Source organism: Schistocerca gregaria, chromosome 1 (assembly GCF_023897955.1).
Source record: "Schistocerca gregaria isolate iqSchGreg1 chromosome 1, iqSchGreg1.2, whole genome shotgun sequence".
NCBI lineage: Eukaryota > Metazoa > Arthropoda > Insecta > Orthoptera > Acrididae > Schistocerca > Schistocerca gregaria.
In genome coordinates this window covers 790,934,566-790,958,876 of record NC_064920.1, presented here as the reverse complement: position 1 = coordinate 790,958,876, position 24,311 = coordinate 790,934,566, and positions in this window count along the sequence as shown.

Below are 24,311 nucleotides of genomic sequence, written 5' to 3'. Positions count from 1 at the left end.
ATGAATTGCATGGGAAATGCGAAGATATGCTGCATGTTTTTGAAATAGTCACGTGAAAGATAAACAAACAGTTCTACTCGTGACACAACAAACATATACACTGTCCAGACACATCAATGTGCTCACCTCTACAAGTCTGAGCTGTCAACGTTTGAAGCGCAAAGGATGCAGGAAGAGAGTCAATGAGGTTCTGGATCTTACAAACATGCATGTGGAACCATGTCGACTCCAGTGCAGTGGACAGCTGATGTAGGTTTATTGGTCGAGGGTCCATGACACGAACAGCCCGATCAATATGGTCCCACGGATTCTCAATTGGGTTTAAACCTGGAGAGTTTAGTGCCCAGAGGAGTACGATAAACTGTTTCTGGTGCTCTACGAACTACGCTCGTACACTGGTAGCTTTGTGACAGGTCGCAATCGCCTGCTGATAGATACCACCATGACGAAGGGAAACAAATTGCAAGTAAAGTTACCGGGTTCGATTCCCGACGGGGTCAGGGATTTTCTCTGCCTCGTGATGGCTGGGTGTTGTGTGATGTCCTTAGGTTAGTTAGGTTTAAGTAGTTCTAAGTTCTAGGGGACTGATGACCTAAGATGTTAAGTCCCATAGTGCTCAGAGCCGTTTGAACCCTTTTTTTGCAAGTAAGGGTGGACATGGTTCAAATGGCTCTAAGCACTATGAACTTATCATCTGAGGTCATCAGCCCCCTAGACCTAAAACTACTTAAACCTAACTAACCTAAGGACATCACACACATCCATGACCGAGGCAGGAGTCAAACCTGCGACCGTAGCAGCAGCGTGGTTCCGGCCTAAAGCGCCTAGAACCACTCGAGAACAGCGGCCGACGGGTGGAGATGGTCCCCAAGCATCAAAGCATACTCGTGTTGATCTACTGTGCCCTTCAGAATGACTAGATCACCCAGGGAATCTCATTACAACATTCCCCAGACCACCATGAAGTAATGAGTGCTATCGACAGGCGATGTAAAATTGATTCTATATTTTTAGATTTCCAGAAAGCTTTAGACACCGTTCCTCACAAACGTCTTCTAACCAAACTGCGTGCCTATGGAATATCGCCTCAGTTCTGCGACTGGATTCGTGATTTCCTGTCAGAAAGGTCACAGTTCGCAGTAATAGAAGGAAAGTCATCGAGTAAAACAAAAATAATATCCGGCATTCTCCTAGGAAGTGTTACAGACTCTCTATTGTTCCTGATCCATATTAAAGATATAGGAGACAATCTTAGTAGCCGTCTTAGATTGTTTGCAGATGATGCTGTAATTTACCGTCTTGTAAAGTCATAATTTGACCAAAACGAATTGCAAAATGATTTAGATAAAAGATCTGTATGGTTCGAAAAGTTGCAATCGAACCTGATTAAAGAAAAGTGGAAGTTATTCACCTGAGTACTAAAAGAAATCCGCTAAATTTCGATTACGCTAAAAGTGACACAAATGTGAAGGCTGTAAATTCAACTAAATACTTAGGGATTACGATTACAAATAACCTAAAGTGGAACGATCACATAGATAATGTTGTGGGTAGAGCAAACCAAAGACTGCGATTCATTGGAAGAACACTTAGAAGGTGCAACAGGTCTACTAAAGAGACTGCTTACACCACGCTTGTCCGCCCTATTTTGGAGTATCGCTGTGTGGTGTGGGATACGCATCAGGTGGGACTGATGGATGACATCGAAGAAGTACAAAGAAGGGCGACTCGTTTTCTATTCTCGCGAAATAGGGGAGATAGTGCCACATACGTGTTACATAAGTTGGGGTGGCAATCGTTAAAACAAAGGTTTTTTCCGTTGCGACGGGATCTTCTCATGAAATTTCAATCACCAGTCTTCTTCTCTGATTGCTATAACATTCTGTTACCATCCACCTACAAAGGTAGAAATGATCATCACGATAAAATAAGAGAAATTAGAGCTCATACAGAAAAATTTAAGTGCTCTTTTTTCCCGCGCGTCCTTCTAGATTGTAACGGTAGAGAGACAACTGGAAGGTGGTACACTGAACCCTTTGCCAGTCACTTTACTGTGAAGAGCAGAGTAGTCACGTAGATGCAGATAACGCTCCCTCCCCCTGCCTGGATCCTTTGCTTTCAGAGGTTGCACGCCGTACACGCTGACGGTAATCTGTCCGATGTTGCATAAAAAGGTGATTGGTTTGAAAAATCCGCTCTGTGGACATACAGTTGCGGCATTGCCCAAATTCCAGCCTTCGTCGACGTTGAACAGTAGTGAGCATGGGTGCGTGAACCAGTCGCCTGCTGCAGAGGCCCGTGGATCTACATCTCCATCTACATGGATACTATGCAGATCACATTTAGGTGTATGGCAAAAGGCTTATCAAACCACCTTCACAATGATCTCTATTATTCCACTCTCGAACAGCGCGCGGAAGAAACGAATACCAATCTTTTTTTGTGCGAGTTCTGATTTTCCTTATTTTATGATGATGATCGCCCCTCCCTATGCAGATCGGCATCAGAAAAGCATTTTCACATTGGGAGGAGAATGTTGGTGATTTAAATTTCCTGAGAAGACCCCGCCGCAATGGAAAACGCATGTATTTTAATGATGTCCACCCCAAATCATGTATCATTTCAGTGACAGTCCCTCCTCTGTTCCGCGATAATACAAAACGTGCTGCTCTTCTTTGAATTTTCTCGATGCAATCTATTAATCCTATCTGGTAAGGATTCCGCACCGTGCAGCAGTACTCAAAAAGAGGACGGACAAGAGTAATGCTGACAGTCTCTTCAGTAGGTCTGTTGAATGTTCTAAGTGTTCTGCCAATAAATACATGTCTTTGGTTCGCCTTTCCCACAACGTTTTCTAAGTTTTCTTTCCAATTTAAGTTTTTCGTAATTGTAATTCCTAGGTATCTAGTTACATTTACGCCTCTTACATTTGATTAATTTATCGTGTAACCAAGTCTAACGGATTCCTTTTGGCACTCATGTGGATAATATCATACTTTTCATTATTTAAGGGTAATTGGGATTTTTCGCGCCATACTGATATCTTCTCTGAATCGTTTTACCATTGCTTTTGATACTCTGATGACTTTGATAGACGATAAACGACAGCTTAATCTGCAAATAACCTAAGACGGTCGCTTAGATTGTCTCCCAAATCGTTTATGTAGATAAGAAACAGCAGAGAGCCTATAACACTGCCTCTGGGAATGCCAGAAATCACTTCTGTTTTACTCGATGTCTTTCCGTCAGTTACTACGAACTGTGACCTCTCTGACAGGAAATCACTAATCCAGTCGTATAACTTAGACGGTATTTCGTAAGTACGTAATTTGATTAAAAGCCGCTTGTGATGCACGGCGTCTAAAGTCTTCTGGAAATCTAGAAATACGGAATCAATTTGAAATCCTTTGCCGATAGTATTCAACACTTCCTGTGATTAAAGACCTAGCTGTGATTCACAAGAAGGACTTTTTTTTAATCCGTGTCAATAAACCGTTGTCTTGGAGTTAATTCATGATGTTCGAACACAATATAGGTTCAAAAATCCTGCGGCATGTCGACGTTATAAAATGGGCCTTTCTTGAATATTGGCGTGACCTGTACAACTTTCCAGTCTTTGGGCACAGATCTTTCGTCGAGGAGTGTGTGTGAAATCTTATGGGACTTAACTGCTAAGGTCATCAGTCCCTAAGCTTACACACTACTTAACCTAAATTATCCTAAGGACAAACACACACACACATTATCGTGGGAGGATTTGAACCTCCGCCGGGACCAGCCACACAGTCCACGACTGCAGCGCCAAGGGGATCAGCTCCGTCGTTTCCTAATTTATATGGTGTAAATTTCTCAGTTCCTGTCGATACTATTTCTTTGAATTCAAGCCACATCTGGTCTACATTTACATTGTTAATTTGGGAGGAGTGGAGATTGTCTCTCAGGCAGGCCTGAAAGGAATTTTTATTTTCTTTTTCAATAGATATATTTTTCGTTTATTTTTGGTGGAATTAGTATTTATGATATTCAGTCCCGCTACGACAAATCTGTGTTCACTTATCTCTCAATCCGTTTTGATGCTCTTTATTAGCTCAGGACAGCTACGTTCGCTGAACCGTCGTTGAGGAGATCCTGTTGGTCATTTGCTCAACAGCTGCACGTCTGTTCTCTCGTACAAATTTCCATAACCGTCATTCCTGTCATCCATGTCATGTATGGCCCGTGGTGTGCCGCAGTTGCCTCGGCGCTGATTTTGATAGTGCTTTATAATTTAACCACAGTAGCACGAGAACAGTTACCCACTTCGCCATTTCGGAAATATTTCCATCCTTGGCTCGAAAACCATTGATCATGGCCTTCTGCACGTCAGACAAATCTCTTTGTTTTTGCATTATGAAGAATTATGAAGACTGCAATTTTCTTCCGCTTCCCACCGACACGCATTATGTACCCTCCACCGCTAGCAGCCGCCTGCCATCTGTGAGTGGTTATTCCACGTTAAAGTCGAACGTAGACGTCGCGGCGGTCGCTTTAATGTGACTAGATCGTGCAGTATCGGTGCAAGCACAGATCACACCCACTGCTGCAGACGGGACCGTATTAGCGATCTTTGATCTACGTCGCAGCTACTTTAACGTGAAAGACGGAGGTCGGCTAAGTGCTGGTCTTCGGCTGGTCGACAGATCCTTGGTGACTACGGCGATCCATCCGTTTATACTGTAATTTCGCGATCCTGTTGCCAACACATTGGTCTGGAGATCAACAGACTAGTGTTTCCGCACAACTCGCGCCGTCTTTAGGCAGGGAGTGCGGTGTGATCGGTAGCGCCCCACCTCGCGTGCACGCGTCTGCCAGTGGCAGGGGGAGGGGAGGGGCCGTGTGTTTGCGCTCCCCGCCTCGCCCCTCGCCGCTGTGACAGCGGCCGGCTAATGGAGTGACAGCGATCCACACTTATCGCCACATATGTGGGCCGCGTGGCGGGCGAGCGGCCGCTCTTATTAAAACACAGCCGCCGTCTGGTGGAGCGCTGCCTGCTCTCTGGAGGGACGGCGCTGGGTTGTGCCGACAACACTGCTGCCGCCCTAAAGCTTGCCGCAACGGACGTCAGATGTGCGGAACGGCCATGGCAGCTCTGTCATACTGCAGTGTCCCTGAAGCCATCCTACAGACAGAACATGGTTCGAATCCTGGTGGTGAAAGAAATTTTCGTCGTCGGTGTTGTTGGGTCGTACAGGAGTGCAGAGTTCGTGATGCACAGTTCTCATTCACCTGACTGACTGGTTTAAGTTTCTGAACTCTCCTCCGTATCTCCTGCATCTCCCAATCTCCACACCACAGGCGAGGTGGCAGCACAGCCCCTGAGAATGCAAAGTTGGGCGTCGGCGCGACTGGGGCCACATCCACGAAATGCAACTCTTGCGAGTTCGGCAACCTTACAACTGTTGTCAACTGTTACAACACGTTGACAACAGTTTCAAACTCTTGCAAATATACACATTCGGAGACTTGTTTTTTTCTCTTCTTTTTTTACAGAAAATAAAATGTGTTATGACTGTGAAGATGCATTAGCACTTCGTGCTATAATTCATGGTATCGCTTGCCATGAAAATCAACATAAAGAAATGAATGTGGAACTTAGTGTTTTTGTCACAAAGAGAAACCCATGGACCTATTCCGGTGTTGGAAGAGCTCTATACTGAAGACAAGCAAGGTTTATTAGAATTTTGGCTAAATGGCATGTAGGCAATCTGAAGAACTCTTGAGGTTAGTAGCACCACATATTCAACGGAAAGACACAAATTTCTCAGCTGCAGTATGACCAACGGAACAACTTCTTGTAACTCTTAGATTTTTGGTAAAAAGTACAGTTCTACAAATTTCATGTACTCTCATCGATTAGCACCAGCCAAGGTTACTGAAACTGTACCTAGAATTCTGGCTATCGTAAATGTACTCAAGGATTTTGTAAAAGTGAAGTACTGTTATTCTATTTTGTGTATATTCTTAACTCATCGGCACAAGCACTTATCGGCATGTATTACATACTCAGTTCCATCCCAGTATCCCACTACCTGAAGACAAAGAACTGAAATTTATTGTTAAGGTATCCGATTACCACAATAACTGGCGCATACTTCCAACTTTAAGTAAAAAATATAAGTTACCGGAAACGCTTTAAATAATGCAGCTACACTCAGATACATTCTATCTTGTCAGCATTTCCCTCTGAAAGGAAACAGCTAAAACATGAATGAACTAGTATATGCCACTGCCTAAAACTAAACATAAAAAACTAGTTAAATGGAAATAATTTGTTCTTCAAATTCCTGAATCAGATGGACCCCACAGGGGATTTCTTATTTTAGTTTTTAATAAAAACTGGATAATTACTTATGTGAATCACTCAGGAGCCGACATTGTAAAAACACAGGATAGAAATAAAGCAGACGACATGGCAATGCGCGTGCGCCAGGCACCAAACGCTGCCGTATTTTTGCTCACTCGCCGTGAACTACGAGCTCCAGACAAAACTTCCCTCAACCAGTTTTTCAAACGCGCGGTTTCAAACAAATGTTGACAACAGTTGAGAAATAAGTCAAACTTCGAGTGGAAAACAATTGTCAACCGAGTATGCTGGTATTGGTTTTGTGAAGATACCTTAAGAACGTACCACAACGCAATTTTACTCGCTATTGCGGGCTACGGGTCGAGTGTTTTGGCTCATAAAGCCAGAAAGCTACGTACAGTACATCGTCTGGAAATGTCTCATTAGACAAATTGTTACAGACCAGGATACGGACGTGTTTGGTAACAAACAGTCTATAAAACGAGTTCTGTTCGGAAAGAAAGGTCCAATGGAGAGCGAAATGGATACCACAGTGCAAATCCGATGAAGCTTTGCACAGATATGTTGGCCAGCGTCTCTAGTATGCCCTTCGATTGCATTACGTCACACTCTCCGTTTCTGAGCGCACAGTGAACACCTAACGATGCGTAGATAAATCGTGCCTCCCGCCGAGCACAAGGGCTTCGCGAGGAACTAAGCCGGATGTCATGCAGCCCACATAACATTAGTGTCATACATTTTCTTCTTCGTGACATTTCTCAGCCGCACTCTGGAGGTGCAATGAAGATACTCCTACAGCGTTTTCAATGGTAAGTGTTTGATGACCCACAATACAGCCCGTAACTGGCTCCAACTGTGTTTTATCTCTACTCGCATGAACATCTGGCTTAGACGACAACGTTTTGCCACAGAGAACGAGCTGTAGACCAGCGTAGAGAACTGGCGGGAAGCTGCCTTCTATGGCAGGAGTATTGGAAAGTTATACAACGCTACGACAAATGTTTAAGTCAGAAAGGCGACCATATAGAAAAGTAGTTGGAAGTTTAGCTGAGTGATGCAAATAAAACACATTTTTGATTTTCACAGTGCTTTCCATTTCGCAGCCGATCGGACCTTACTTTCCTCGTATAATACGGAATAAGGAACTGTGGCTAGAGATGAACTCGCTGACAGCTAAAATATCAGATTTCGAAATGTAACCCTATGATAACGAGACACCCCAAGGCAGAAAATCCACAACTAACAACTTTCTGGTAGCACTGTGGAGATGTGCCTCGGAGAGGACCAAGAAGGATTTCCTGAGATACTGACAGTCATCTATCAACCTCTTCACCTTAGGAGGCACAGCAGCACAGCCTCAGTGAATCCTGAGTTGCATCTCAACGTCCTGGGAGTTAGCCATCCAAACAAATGAGAAATACGACTTGCTTCTGAAACCAAGTATAGTAGTGTAGCTTAGTGTTATGAAATGTAGCGCTGTGTAGTGTAGTGTTGTACAGTAGCGTAGTCCGGAATTAGATTAATTAGTGTGTAAGCCTAGGGACCGATGACCTCAGCAGTTTGGTCCCCTATTCCTTACCACAAATTTCCTGTGTGTCTGCCACAGGGACAAAGGCGTACTCCCCGCCCCAAACATTTGATGTGGATACTCAAAATCTTCACTTGCAACTTTTGGTACCGTATGTCTTATTATCTATGTAACAGATTAAAAGTAAACAGCTAGTAAATAAACAAACAACCAATGTCTGATGCAGTGAAGTCATGCAACACGGTTAGTGGTTATCCACCTGTCAGATCTGTTGATTCTCTAAACACGGCGACCCTCTTGATGCTATACAGGAGTAAGAAGCAGCATGCCGGTACCAGCTTTTCGCTACTCCTTTCTCTCTCATTGTCGTCTGTCGCATAAATACGTACAAATCCTCGTCCACTCATTCACTCGCCAGTCACTTACCTTCAACAGAATAGATTAACACATTCTTCATATCTCTAGAAGATACGAAACTTTTCCAATTGGGCGGCAGTAATTATCCAACGGCGTCCACCAGCCAACATTGTTATCCAATTTTCAAATGGTTCAGATGACTCTGAGCACTGTGGGACATAACTGCTGTGGTCATCAGTCCCCTAGAATTTCAAGCTACTTAAACCTAACCTAAGGAGATCACACACATCCTCGCCCGAGGCAGGATTAGAACCTGCGACCTTAGCCTTCACGAGGTTCCAGACTGTAGCGCCTAGAACCGCTCGGTCACGCCGGGCGGCTTATCTAATTTTACTCTTCTTTTTATCGCCTTTCACTTCGGAAGCGAACAGTTGGATCCTTAATGCCACTTACCAATTTAGGAGAAGGGAAGATTGAAATTGTATCCACCTAGTCTCAAAAAACCGGCTGAACAGCTCTTGCAGTAAATAAACGTTGACACAAACATTCAAGCCTCAAAAGTAACGACAGATTAAAATGCATGTGAGCTGACTTCACTGCATAATCTTGGTCTCCTGCAGTACTTTAGAGCACTAGCTCAGAGTATAAATAACATACGAGATTGAAAACAGAGGGTCACTCGCTTGAGTCTATTCAAGTCGAAAGCTAATTGTTAGCCAAGAGTTGTCAACAGTTCAATCACCAATAATACAAATAGAGTCCGTGAGCAAAGTCCAAGTAACGTAGCAGCCTCTGCCGCCATAGAATGATTCCGGTAGCTCTTGGAGGTAAGCAGTGGACGGGATTAGTACCGAAACTCCGACAAGATGATAGTGGCGCTCTTTTGCCTGTAGTGCGAAGCGACTGGCGTGGCCACAGAGGTGGAGCGTGGCCTTATGAACTATTCTCCTCGTCCTGGTCGCTGTGGCCGAGAGGTTATAGGCGCTTCAGTCTGGAACCGCGCGCCTGCTACGGTCGCAGGTTCGAATCTTGCCTCGGACATGGATGTGTGTGATGTCTTTAGGTTAGGTAGGTTTAAGTAGTTCTAAGTCGTAGGGGACTGATGACCACAGATGTTAAGTCCCACAGTGCTCAGAGCCATTTTTCTTCACCTCGTGCTGCCTCATCGTGAGTGGCCGCAGCCTGCTGCATGGTGTAACTCATTTAAAGACAAAGATATAGTCATTTTTCCGAGACGTAATCACTAGAGTACATTATAATCTTTGCAAAAAAAATTCAAGTATCAGTTGTTTTCAAACAATCGATGTACGATTGAATCTGGAATAAACAGTTCTATTTCGCTCCTTGTTAGGTCTCTCGAATTGACATGCTGAAAAGGAGGTCATGTATTTCATTTTTTGTAATACCTGATGTGTCAGAAGAAGAAAGTGAAGTGGATGGTGTTGACATAGGGGATTCATCATTGAGTCAGGATTTAAAAGAGCTCTGGAAGACTTGCGATAGAATAATGCAGAAGACATAGATAACATTTCGCCAGAATTTCTAAAACCGTTGCGGGATGTGGCAAACAAACGACTATTCACGTTTGTATGTCAAATCTATGAGGCTGGCGACATACCATCACACATTCGGAAAAATATCATTCACATAATTCCGAAGATAGCAACTATTACACCATTAGTTTAACAGCTGATTGTAGCCAAGCTGCTATTAAGAGTAGTATACAAAACAATGGAAAGACATAACTTAGGATCAGTTAGATGACGATGAGTTTGACGTTAGGGAAAGTAAAGGCAATAGATGGGGAGTTGTCACGGTGCTCTTGATAATAGAAGAAAGACTAACGAAAAATTTAGACGCGCTCATAGCATTCGTCGATCCAGGAAAGTGTTCGACAATGTAAAATCGTCTACGTAGATCGAAATTCTTGGAAAAATAGGTGTAGTGTCTAGGAATCCTGCGTTCTCGGCTATATAGACAAACAATCAAACAACTCGTATTAATGAGTTTTATTACAATAAGAAAATTACAATACTTAACTTTGGCAATTAAACAGATGTGTCGCAAGCAAAGGGCGATAGACGAAATAACTAGTTTTTGCGGTGACTGCTAATCTCTAAGTGACAAAAGTCTTTCCTGAGCTGCTATCGAAGTGTCTAACGTTGACGCTGCTATCCAAGTCACCAGTCTTGAAGCTGCTGCTGAAGTCGCTATCGTTGACTCTGCTGTCATACTGGGTCGTGACCAGTCGGTCGCGGCGCTTACGTGCTCTTCACATAGGGCCCGCTGCTGTCGCGTTGTCATACTGGAGGGAGGTCCTGGCAGCATGCGAATGGATGGCTTCTTCTCACGGCCTTCTCTTCCCTGTCGTTCCCGACTGGCGTGCTGGCGTTTGACTTTACGCTGTAACAATAGGAGCAAGGTGAAAGAAAAGACGCGTAAAGTAGTAAGTACAAGAACCGAGAGGCAACAATAAGATTGGTACATACAGAAGAAGTTCTCGGATCTACTCTTCAGTCTATACATGAAAGAAATAATGATGGAAATGAAAGAATGGTTCAAGGGTGGGGTGACATCAGTGATAAAATTCGTTGAAGACTTTGCCATCCCCAGTGAAATTGAAGAACAGAATCTGTCGAATCTAATGAACTGCCTCACGAGTACAGGATATGGACTGAGAGTAAATCGAAGAAAGACGAAAGTAATGAGAAGCAGCAGAAATGAGAATACCGATAAGATTAACATCAAAACTGGTGATCACGAAACAGATGAAGTTATGGAATTCTGCCACGTAGACAGAGCAATAACACATGACGGGTAGAGCAAGGAGAACATAAAAAAGCAAACTAGCACTAGGAAAAGGGTATCCCAAGCCAAGAAAAACCTACTAGCATCAAACATACGCCTTAATTTGAAGAATACATTGGAGCACAGCATTGTATGGTAGTCAATCATGGACAGTGGGAAAAAAGAGTAGAGAATAGAATCGAAGCGTCCGAGATGTCGAAAATCATATGGACTGATGAGATAAGGAATAAGGAAGATCGACGAAGAAAAGAACGTGTAGCATACACCGACAAGAAGATGACAGGACATGTGCTAAGGTATCAGGGAGTAATCTCCGTGATAGTAGAGGTAGAGGGTAAAAACAGCAGAGAGAGACAGAGAGTGGAGTACGTACAATAATTGAGGATGTAGGGTGCCAACGCTACTCGGAGCTGAAGTGGTTGCTACGGCAGAGGACTTCGCGGCGGGCCGCCAGTCAGATGACTTAAAAAAAATATTTAAAAATCTTCTTGGTACCACATTAGAGACTTTTGATTTTGAAATTAAATATGATAATATAATTTTTCGTCATACACAATTATTCAGGTGACAGCTAAATCGTTACCTTGTACTTATTAATTAGAAATGAATTTGTTTCAAATCGCTATGATCCCGTCCTAGTAGCTGTGAACCTTTTATTTGCTTCTAGCTAATTAAACCGTTGGAAGTGGTCGGTATTATGAAGTGAAAATCGCGTCCCATCAGTGCGCCGTCGAACGTAAATTTATATTTCCACAAGTCGAGTCTGCAATCTAATTTTCTTTTTAAGATGTCCGATTATCATTGCTTTTGTCATGCAAATTGTTTATTACATTGCGATTTTACCAAACTGCGGTCCTACGTCACCAAACTTTTCCGCTCTCCGTCGAGGACTTCTGCACTTGACCTTCATCAGAACATGAAATTTCAGCTAATATGTTTAATTCGACGCAGCAGGAAGTTTATTTTAACCATAAACCTAAAAATCCTACAGCTTCGTGTTATTCTTGTTATACCCCTGCTGTCGTTAATGTGATGTGCCCCCTCCTCTCCAACAATTATCATCCAAAAATTTCACTTTATTCATTTTATTTTCATTTAAGGATGAATTACAATGGATAAAACAAACTGTAACGCACGTTTACCTCTTTTTCTCGTACGACAAATCTTTCTCGTAGCATGTAAAGCATGTGCACTCCAAGTATACTCTTTTTGTTTTACGACAGATCTGCGGATTTCTGGCTGCAGAAACGCGTAATGAGAAACAATAAAGTGAGACAAAGACACAAAAATTCCTGAAGAAGTGCGTAAAAATGATCGCTGACCTGTACGAAGCCGTCCTGCCTCCCATTAAACAGAACATTATTGAACAGACCATCGGCCACTTGGATTTTAACAGCCTTCTTTAGCTCACAGTCCCAAAAACGACGATGTCAGTTCTAAAACTTCCGCGTTAGCTACGCAGTGTCACGCAACCAAAGATTTTGTTGGTCGGAAACAATAAAATGTGTCTAAGTCAGGAAAATTTGTCTATAAATAAGGACAGTGGCATCACTCTCGGGAATGCGTGGTATCGAGCGCTCAGCCTGCTGAAGTCACAAAGTCGGCTGAGAGGGACTTCCTCACACGTCGCGCCCAAAAATGGTTCAAATGGCTCTGAGCACTATGGGACTTAACTTCTGAGGTCATCAGTCCCCTAGAACTTAGAACTACTTAAACCTAACTAACCTAAGGACATCAGACACATCCAACCCCGAGGCAGGATTCGAGCCTGCGACCGTAGCGGTCGTGCGTTTCCAGACTAAAGCGCCTAGAACCGCTCTGCCACACAGATCGGCGGTCGTCGCGCTCAATATCACAAATCTAATAGGGCTGTTCAGACAGACTCCTAAATCTGTTATATGAATTAAGAAAAGCAGAAAGCCTGTAATGCTTCCCTGGAGATGCCCAGATATCACTTCGGTTTCATTAAATGACTTCTTATCTGTTACTGCTATCTGTGTGGTTTCTGAGGAAATCACGAATCTAGTCGCACAACTGAGACGATACTCAATACCAATGTGCTATTCCGGTTCCACTATTACCATGAAAAATGACGGCATCATCCCTGTCAGGCATGTAAGGCATGATATCATTGATGACCTTGAACTGATGACGTCATCATCCTTGTCAGAGGGAGGTCATGCCCTCCTTGTCAGCAGCCAATCATAACGTAGAATTGAAAACAACAAGACGGTGGATATAGCCCCAATCCATAAGAGGAAAATCTGGAAACCCTCCCCTATCTCCAACCTACCATATGTAATTTTAAAAAGGAAACAACCAATGAGACATCCAAGATGGAGAAAATAGCCCAATTTCATTAGTGTAAAATTAAAAGCCATGTTCTCCTCCCTGTATTTCCCAATAATCACAATGCAGTACTGCTTATCTCCGCCATTCATAGCACAAGCTTTAAAAAACTCAAGGTGGCGGAAATAGTCGAATTTTGTCAATGGAAACTATAAAACCCTACTTTCCTTACATGGAACAGGCCAATTATGCGCACCGCTCCCCATCCCATCAGAGCATAATATTTAAATGGAATCAAATTACATTATTTCCCACATATACTTCTCCATCTCAAATCAATCAGATTGGAGTACTAAAAAGGTGCCAAATGTGCAGTAAAAATTATGTAAACAGCAGATTAAAGTCAAAGATACTCATTATTTGCGAAATACATTTACATCTGGCATAAAATAGTGTCAAATGACATGGTTTATTTGTACATACAGTATATGCTTCTGACATAAAATTAAAATGACTTCAAGGACTAAGACATGGGTGGACACACACACACGCACACACACACACACACACACACACACACACACACACACACATACACACACACACACACACACACACACACACACACACTGCATAGTGTTCAACCTGCCTCTCCTTTTCTCCAGTCAGACGCTAGTATTAAACCTCATCTGGGCTGTGTGCTCAAAAGTATCCGAATGAGCTGTGTTATTAACAAAAAAAAAAAGCAAAACATCACGTCCTCCAAACGAAACCTTATATTAAAATGCAAGAGCCAATTACAATATAACCTCATCATTTCATGTTCCAGTGAGAGAGAATCTTACTTTTTATTTTTAATTATTTATTTATTTCTTTTTGTTGTGATACCGTCAATGATCCTGTAGCCTAAAGACATCACATGATGTCAATTACCTTGAACATGTGACTTTATCAGCATGGCTGGTAATTAAAAAAATAAGATGGATTTGTGAGAAATTGTGATTCAACATAGTAAACGTATCAACTTAGCCCAAATATGAGAGAAATGTAATGGACTATTTAGATGCACAAATATTTAATTTGAAGCTTTATTCTGCAAAGCATGTGAATCTATTGTTGTTCGAATTTGCAAGCATTTTAGTAAGTAATGCAGACGATTTAGGTGTGGAAATATTTAATTTCAACCTTCATTGTGCTTGCAAAGTGTGTGACATCTGAGACAAAATAAAACTTTATTTCTTGTCGAATTTTCGTAGAGGTCTTGCGAGTAATATGGTAAGTATGCAAGTTTTGTGACATTTTAATAAGTAATACAGACAATTTAGATATAGAAATATTTAATTTTAAGCTTGAAAAATGTGTGAATTCTCATAATAAATGATAATTAATTTTATTTATTTTCGAGATATCGACTATGATATTGTTTATTTGTTTATGGAGAGTGCCTTTCCCTGTTTCGTGTGCCATGGGGGATGAGTTCTATTTCTTATTAACTTACTTCGAATACAAGTCTTAGTTGCCATCAACAACTTCTCTTTGAGTTGACACTTATGTAGTTAGTATAGTCGGAATGGAGATTGTGTTACAGAAGATGACAAGCGAATTTTTAGTTGATACGAATATTTCGCCTTCATATTTGGTGGATTTAGATATTATAGTTGTAGCATTATAAGTGGCTGGCTGTTAAGACACAAAAAATGCTACAAGAATACCAGATACCAAATTAAGCTCATTGCCAATTTAACCTTGTAGCTAAATGTTACACACTAAGAGTTATATTCTTTTTAACTGTTGTACTTAAAAAAATTGGAAGAAATGAATCAAACATTCCATATCCACTTATGATACGTCTTATGAATGCTGAAGATTCAGAAATCATGACTACATGTTACTTTTACAGTCATGCGGAAATGTAAAAAAATATACACAATTTTCTAAATTTATATGGAAAGTACGCCATAACTGTGATTTTCCACATTCCATTATCCAATAAGCTCTCCTTAAGCAGCTGTAGTTCAATGTTTCATAATGTGTTTTACTTATATATATATATATATATATATATATATATATATATATATATATATATATATATATATATATATCAATGTTTATAACTGAGTGATGATCATTTTTAAATATATATATTGGATCCAGTGGTACCTGGGTGACTAAAAGCTTAGAGGGGCATGCAGAATAACAGTTGTGATCCTTCGATGGCTGTCTTTCGTCGGGTCTTTGATGCTTGGGATTGTGTATATAAGCCTGCTCAAAGGGCAACAGGGATTTGGTGGAGCAACCTGTTACTGTGGTTCAAATAAAGACAGTAGAGAAATGCATTAAGCCACTAAGAAGAGAGATATTATTAGAATTTAAAATTGAAGATAATAATTTCAGGGTTTTTTTGTTTGTTTCTCCTTTTACAACCATTCAAATTTTTCTGTGAATGAATTTCTTGGAGAAGTCTGGTTCCAACATTATTGTAAAAGAGAGGATTCTGGAGTTTGATGATGGAGACTACAGAAAGAAGGTGACATTTAAAAGAAAGTTAATGGGTTGTAAAACGATGGCACATTTACTTGAGGAGTAAAGACACGTAAATGCATTTGTGCTGAAGTATATGTTTGTCATTTATGTTTTACATAACTATAAGTATTTTGAGATTTCTCATTATCTCGTTGAATTGTTGGATGTAATCAAGATGGAATACGTATGTTGTGTGAGGTGATTTGCTCAGCTAGAGCATAGGAATCAGAATTTCATCTTGAATAGGGGTGAAAACAAAAATAAGCTGAATAAGTTAATATCCAGGAAGCATATCGGCATGTAGGCCATGTAAAAATGAGGAGTTTTGGGGAGTAAACAACGTCATTCTGCCAGGATGTAATTTAAAATTGTACTTTGTTCTGTATTACTACTTTCGCACGTGGCCAATTTGCAAATGCACATATATAACAGATGGGGATACATCATCGTCATCTCTTCACACAAAAATCAAATGTCATGCATACACCAATGATCCAAACCATAATGACCAACTGTTTCAAAGCATGTTGTTCCACTTTCAAAACACAATATAACAGAATTTATGCTTAGCATGGACTCTACAAGTCCTTGACAGGATTCCAGAAGCTTGTGGTGCCAGATGTCTATTCATAGGTGAATCAATTCCCGAAAATTGCTGGATGTTGGTTTACAGGCAGGCAGCTGGCGCCCGATATTTGTTCCAGTGGATACAGATCAGTCATGTTTACTGGCCAAGGCATCAATTTCAATTCGCGCGCAAATCACTGTAGCACGATTCTGATCTTACAACACGGACAGTTATCCTATCGCCATAGGAGAGACGTCAAGCATGAAGCGACGAAGATGGTGTGCAATAATCTTCACGTAGTTCACTTCTGTCTTGATGTCTTAGATTACCACCACCACAGATCCCATGGAAGTCCAACTCAGTATACCTCAACGAATAATTATTCCCTCATCGGCTTGCATCTGTGACGTGGTGCATGTTTCGTGCAACCAGTTCCCTGGATGATGGCTCTTAAGGACTCAAGCATCGATGTGGTGTAACAAGAAAAGCAATTCATTACAACAGGCGACTTGTTTCTATTGATCCACGGTGAAAATTCTGCGACTCTGTGCCCACTGTGACCCAAATGAATACAGACTCATTTACAGATATTTTCCTCCTATTACGAGTATACAAAGACAAAGCAGAAGTTCGGCCATATGGTAGGTGCGAAATGCAATAATGTCTCTGTCAACAAAACTTTCGAGTCCAGAACCTCCACGAACAATGGCTACAGTGAACCATCCGTTACCATGACCAAACGAATCATTAATATCTAAGCTAAAATTAAGTCGGCAGCCACAGAAAACAGAAGGTCCGTCCAGCAGGGCTTGAGCAGCGACAGACTTGACTGGTATACGATTCTTCTTGTCTCCAGATGTTGTAGCAAACTCGATGTTCTCGATAGTTTTGTACACTGTCTGCTTGGAACGGCGACGGTATCTTCTATATGGCATCTTGGCAGCGTTGGCTCAACGCAGGAACACATAAGGATCGTGTGATTTGGAGCCCCATGTTCCTCAGTGGAACTGTGGCCTTTGAACGGTATGATCACTGCCTATCCTGAACTACACAGTGGGGTCCCCCGACCTCTGCGTTTTGTAATGAGACGTGGTCGTCCAAAACCATATGACCTATTCAATATTTCATCATCCTTCAACCACGTTCCATAGGTGCTCAAGACAGTAGTACGCCAACAGGCGACCAGCTTCGCCGTTTCAGAGATTCTCGGTTCCAGCCGCATAGCCACAGCGATGAGTCCTTTGTCAAAACCGCTTACATCAGTGGAGTTCCGCATTTGCGGCCAGTATCTTCGCTATATTGACACCTCATTCGTCTCTGTTCCGCTTACATACTTTTCTTACTGCGTCACGTGCCTGCATCACCACCAGGAGGCATTCAGTATCGCAGTGGGCAGTAGTCATAATGTTTTGATTCATCAGTATATTTGCGCATACGGTTTTTGTAAGATGAGCGGAGTATGATGTATTCACATCTTTTACAAATCATATGAACATGCTCAAAACCGGTAGTGTTGAAGAAAATGTGATTTTAAAACACAGCTCAGTAGAGTGATGTCCTTCCTTAAATTCTGTGAGGCTGTGGTACCTACCCAGAAGAAAGTTATTTTCGAGAAATTTATTAATAAAGCGTATGTGGATGTGTATGGATGATAAGATTGTTATGTTCTGTAAGCATATGTGCATGTAGATCATGTGTAAGTGAAGATTTTGGTGAATTTAATATTGATTTGTATAAAGACAAGTACGGATGATAAGGGTTTAATGTACAGCAACAGTAAGCACATGCTATTCTTATGTAAATAAAGGGTTTTGGTGGAATTTCTTGCTAATGCATATACAAAAGCATACAGGTGGTAAAATGTTTTTAATTACGCTAATGAGGAAATGTGTCGTGGGAAGTGGCTACTGAAGATTATGTCTGATCCACGATGAGATGAGTAGTGGAATGAATTCATTGTGATTTGATTTTGGTAAAGGGGAAAAGTATACTGATTTATCTTCAGTCATATTAGTATGTAGGTGTAAAGCTTTGCAATCAGAATTATGGTGAGCACTGAATATAGAATTAGCTTAATACATTGGTTTTCTTTATTTATCCAGGGAATCAGGAATTAATTTGTTTATCTGTTTAATGTTAATTTTTCTTGTTGCGAAGGTAACTCATGGAAAGGTGATAATTTTTTTCAGAATTCAGATGGTATATCTTGAGACATTCGTGGTATTTCATTGGTATGTGCTGCTGTTTAAAATGATATTTTAGCATTTGTCTTGTTGCCTTTTGAGTCTTACTTGAGACCCAAGTACAGTGAATACATGGTGAATCAAGGAAACGTTATTATAGCCCGGTCACTGGAGAGTCATTGGGCCAGTTTACTGAGCGATCACTCACTGCGGTCATTTTTCGGCGATTTTGATAGGATATGGTTTGGGCCGGCCAGAGGTTGCACAGGGCACTACTAGCTGCGCATGATTAGCCGAGCGGTCAAAGGCGCTGCAGTCATGGACTGTGCGGCTGGTCCCGGCGGAGGTTCGAGTCCTCCCTCGTGCATGGGTGTGTGTGTTTGTCCTTAAGATAATTTAGGTTAAGTAGTGCGTATGCTTAGGGACTGATGACCTTAGCAGTTAAATCCTGTAAGATTAGACACACATTTGAACATTCGAACAGGGCACTACTAGTTGTACACAGAGACGAGTGAAGGAGGACTATAGTCGCTCTTATGAGGCCTAGATGCAGATTAACTGGTTGCTTTCATCAAGTGCAATCACAAAACGGCAGCAGCGCTCAGGAGTGACAGTGATTAACAGCAATAGTTTTTAAGAAATACATAGGCACGTAATATTTTTTTACTGATCATTTTGCCAGCAAAGGAAAGATCGTTTCAATTTTTTTAAAGTTTTTTTAATTGCATGTTTAGATTAAACGTATTATTTATGGCAAAATGTATTTGCAAATTACAAATACGTTTGTACACGGGCTAGAAACATATGAAAATGCGGGATCGGGACTCGAACCCAGATTTCCAGCTTTACGCGAGCGGTCCCCTTAACCGCTCGGTTATCCACGAATCATTTGGCCATCCAGGTAGCGTGGCATGAGTCATATCGAACACTTATGGGACGTGATGGAGAGGTCAGTGCGGTTACAAAATCCTGCACCGGCAACACTTTTGCAGCTATGGACAGCTGCAAAGGCAGCACGGTTCAGTATTTCTGCAGGGGACTTCAAACAACTTGGCGAGTCCATCCCACACGGAGTTGCTTCACTACACCAGGAAAAAGAAGGTACGACACGATATGCTACGGTATCCCATGAAATTTGTCACTTCAATGCATTGTGCATACCGAGCGAGGTGGCGCAGTGGTTAGACACTGGACTCGCATTCGGGAGGACGACGGTTCAATCCCGCGTCCGGCCATCCTGATTTGGGTTTTCCGTGATTTCCCTAAATCACTCTAGGCAAATGCCGGGATGGTGCCTCTGAAAGGGCACGGCCGACTTCCTTCCCCATCCTTCCCTAATCCGATGAGACCGATGACCACGCTGTCTGGTCTCCTTCCCCAAACCAACCAACCAACCATTGTGCATAAAAGGAAAACATCAGCTCGGCTGGACACACGCGAGCATTCCGTTAGCATTTAGCATGGGCGTATTTTTCGTGATCAGGCGCAGGGAGAAAGCAATACTCTGTTGTGGCATGAAACATTAAATGCAAAGGATACCGCAGCTGGCCAGCTTCCTCGTGCTGCGACCACACACGGCTGCCAGTGCCGCTGCTGCGCGCCCTCGCCGTCCGTGACCGCAGGCGCCTCCTCGCGTGCCTGTCAATTCCGCCGGCGCCGGAAGCGCGTGGCGGTATTGGTGGAGGCGGCGCCGGGGGCGGCGGCGGCGGCGGCGGCGGAGGCGGCGATAAGCGGAGCGCGGTGCCGAGATCGATGCCCCGGCCCCCGGCCGCTCTGCCAATCACGGGACCCTTGGCCCGATCAATTCCGGGGGCGCAGGTGCGGCGGCGGCTTCGCTCGCCTCCGCCATTGCTTCCGGCGCGCGCCTCGCGCCGGCTGGCCGCGCTGCCTCCACATGTCTCCGCTCACGCTACATACACCTCCCCCTCCACCTGCTGCCGACGTCCTACATGCCACAATCTACCATGCTCGAACGAGTGTCGGTTGGATGACGGCACCTTTACCTGAGTACAGGAACCATACCCAAATCTGTGTACTAGATGGTTTCATGGGACTAAAGGCAAGATAAAAAATATCTAACTTGCCAGTAGGCTGTGGTCAAGTCAGTGCACTTAGTCTATTGAGTATGCAGTGAGCAAATTTCATCACTGCAGTGCGATTCTCGAAATTCTACAAAATACTCCATACAGCAGCTATACTTCCTTGTAATCAGTTCATTGTCTAGCATCAAATTCTTTATAAATGTGAATATAGGTGAAAATTTGAGGGACCCAAATCTAATAAACACAGTGAATGTTTCAGAAATTCACACTTTACTTGCTCAGTTTCTCCATAACCAAAGTGACTTTATAATCAGGTGCATTTTTCTGGCGGAATATTTTATGTTTCTTTCACATTCCCAGCCTGGTGCAAAAAGTTCAGGAGAATTCGCCAGTAGTTCCTTTAGCCTTTGTGAGGCATCTAAAACGAAGAATATATTTTTTCCAAGCTACAAAATACTGTAGTGCACTGATTCGAGCAGTTGAGTTCGGCTTTGGATTTTTTAGTATAAGCTCACCATCATTCACTCTCTGCTTTTGTTGCTGTTTCGTTTCTGGTTTGAACGATTGGGCCCACATTTTATGCACAGTAACAAATCGGAGCACAAAATCGCTACCATTTTTTGCCGAGAACTACGTTTTCGCATTTGCATTTGGTCCGTTTTCAATGAATGCGCCACCTAACTTACTCGAAACTTTTCCATAATTCTTAACGTAAAATTGTTGCTTCGTCAGTCTTCTAACATGCCTATTCTGTCAGCTATCTCTTTCTTATAGAAATGTGGTGTCAACACTTTCGTACGACTTCAGTCACTAATTTCCCAATAGCACATAATGCACGTTATCTATGTTTTCATCTGTTCCTTTTTCAGTTTTGGCATCACGTTGTCGACAAGTACGGACAAGTTTTCATTCAGTCGCTCGTTTGTTGACAGTTGAAAAAGTAGGAACAGATTCTTTACAGTTGGCAATACACAGACTAAATCACGTATTTTATGTGGGCATGATTTTCCACTTTATTCATTTTAATAAAGCAACACAGTATGTTTGGTTTTAAAAGTAACATATACAAAATTGTTTCACAAATCAGCTTGATCACGATACACGATATTGCAACGTAATACATGGTCGCTGGTATTAATGCCATATTTGTGCCAAATAAACACTCTTTCAAATTTGCCAATCCCTATCAAATTCTTCACAGTATTTGCGATTAAGTTAGCCTCTCTTTTAAACATAGTATACAAAATATTGGGCCCAGTAGTGGGAGAAAGGTTATCCCGTCCACAAGAAGGGTAGCAGAAGTTACTCATAGAACTACCGTTCAGTATTTTGGCATTCATCTGCTGTAGAGCCAGCCTTAAAACATTAGAATATGTACTGAATACGATTCTTAAAGAGCTTTCTCGAACAAAATTACCTTCTCCATGCAAACACACATGGATTATGGAAACATTCGTCCTCTGAAACCGGTTCGCAGCTTTTCTAATGACGTTATTGGAACCATCGACAAAGCAGATTCAGTATTTCTTGATATTTGTAAAGCATCTGACACAGTACCAATGGTATGACTATATCTAAACTACGATCTTGTGGTGTATCAAGTGAATTTTATGATTGGATTGAGTATTTGTCATTTGGGAGGACGCAGCGCATTATTTTGGATGGAGTGTCATCGACGGATGTAGGGAACCGTGTTGTAGCCTTAGATCTGCATGTTGTATGTTAATGATCTGGCAGAAAATATTAAAAGTAAATTTTGGAGATGATGCAATTATCGGTAACTGAGTTCTCTCTGCTAAATGCTGCACAAATAGGTGCAGAAAATTTCTATAAGAGTAAACCTGATGAAGAAATTGGCAACTAACTCCAAATGTTCAGAAAATCTTGGTGTCGTCGCTGGCGGCGCAGCGTACCTTGCTATCGCAGTTTGAAGGCTATTGATATTGACTTGGCTGGGAAGTTTAATAAACAGCAATTGATTGGAGGTCCAAATGTTGTTCGTGGACGCCATCTGAACTTTACCTGTGATGTACAATCAGTGTTTGGAGGCAGTACCTGGCTTACACTTGCTCTTGTATGGGGCAAGCAAGCTGATTATGGTGGCCTTGAAGCATTTCCAGATGCTAATATTTTGGCTTGGAAGATATAGAGTATTGCTGAGACTACAGGACTTTTGGCTAAACAGCCTTATGGTACTCTTGTTCCAAGCATGCCATTTGTTTTGACTACGAGAAGGAAGAAGAAGTTAAATGCTGATGAGTACCTCTTGTTCCAAGAAGGGTGGCCCTACGGCTTCGCGATGTTTGTTACTGCGGAAGTACTGCACGTAACACCACACACATGCATGCCAACAAGATTTTGAATCCATGTTGAGTAGTGTGAGGGAGCGAAAGTGGAAGACATACATTCCCCTTGTCAGTTTTGGTACCAATATGAGAATGCCGTTCACGAAGTATGGTGGTATAGTGAAGAAATAATTGAACAACTCCTGGAAATTCTCGGTCCAACAGGGGAGCATAAATGCGCGGAAGATCTGATAAAGTTCAACTAGAAAGCCATAAGGTCCTGGGGATTTGTTCTTAACGACTTTGGCTATCGCGACCGCCACGTCGTTCCCCGTGATTACCGTCGCCAAGGATGCGGCCTCCATGTTGTTAAGGCTATGGGTGTGGAGTTGGAGTACATCGTCGGAAACCGCTGCAGCCGCCGTTGGTAACCATCGGCGAAGTCTGAGACGACTGCAATCATCCCCAATGTCTGACGACCGTTCCTTGGATGTTGACATGGTTGCCAACCTGAGACGTAAGGGAATAGATGAGGGAACGTCATTTACGACTGGGATCGGATGTAATATGAAGGATCGATGGAGGCTCTTCGTCCATGGTGTCTTGACGGCGACGGTACAACCATGCCTCATGGTTTTTTTCATGGAAGAGATAGAACTTTGGCTTTCATACTTCAGCATTCCAAATGGATGTCGGAAGACTGTCAGAGGGCACCAAGTTCGTGTAAGACGGTGTAATAATAGTTCATAGTGTCCTGGTGTCACGCCACCGCATCTCCGCGACATCAAATGAACTCATTGTTGATCACCAGCCTCCAGCACAGCAGCATCGAGGGGTACCGAGGAAACGTTGCTATCTGGACATCAATATGGCAGCGGTGTGTCGTCGACTAATTTGGTCACCAAGAAGGGAGGTATTGAGCTTCCACGAAGCTTGACCACACCAAATTGCTTGTAACGGCAGAAGTAAAGAACATATGACCACGCAATGGTCGGAAAAGGCCGAGGCCACGTTTCTGTGAATGACACTCCCGCCTCGAGAGTTGAAGAAACGTAAATCCGATCGAGTCAGCTTGCTGAATGGTATGTGCGGTGAGTGTAACCAGCGGTGTCGCCATGTACCGTCTCTCATGCGTCAATGTGATGAAAATCATCCCTCAAAGTACGTAACAATGGAGAAGGTGAGTAGCCAGGGGTCTGGTCACTCAGATGGAGAACACAGTTAAAATCCTATGACACAACGATCGTCTCGACCCGTAAATAAGGGCGCTATTTCTTCTGTGTAGAACGTAGTTCGTTGACTTTGGTGTGTAGAGTCCGATGGGGTGTATAAACTGTTGACCTGGATGTCAAATAGTATGAGGGCTATACGCCTTCCATATA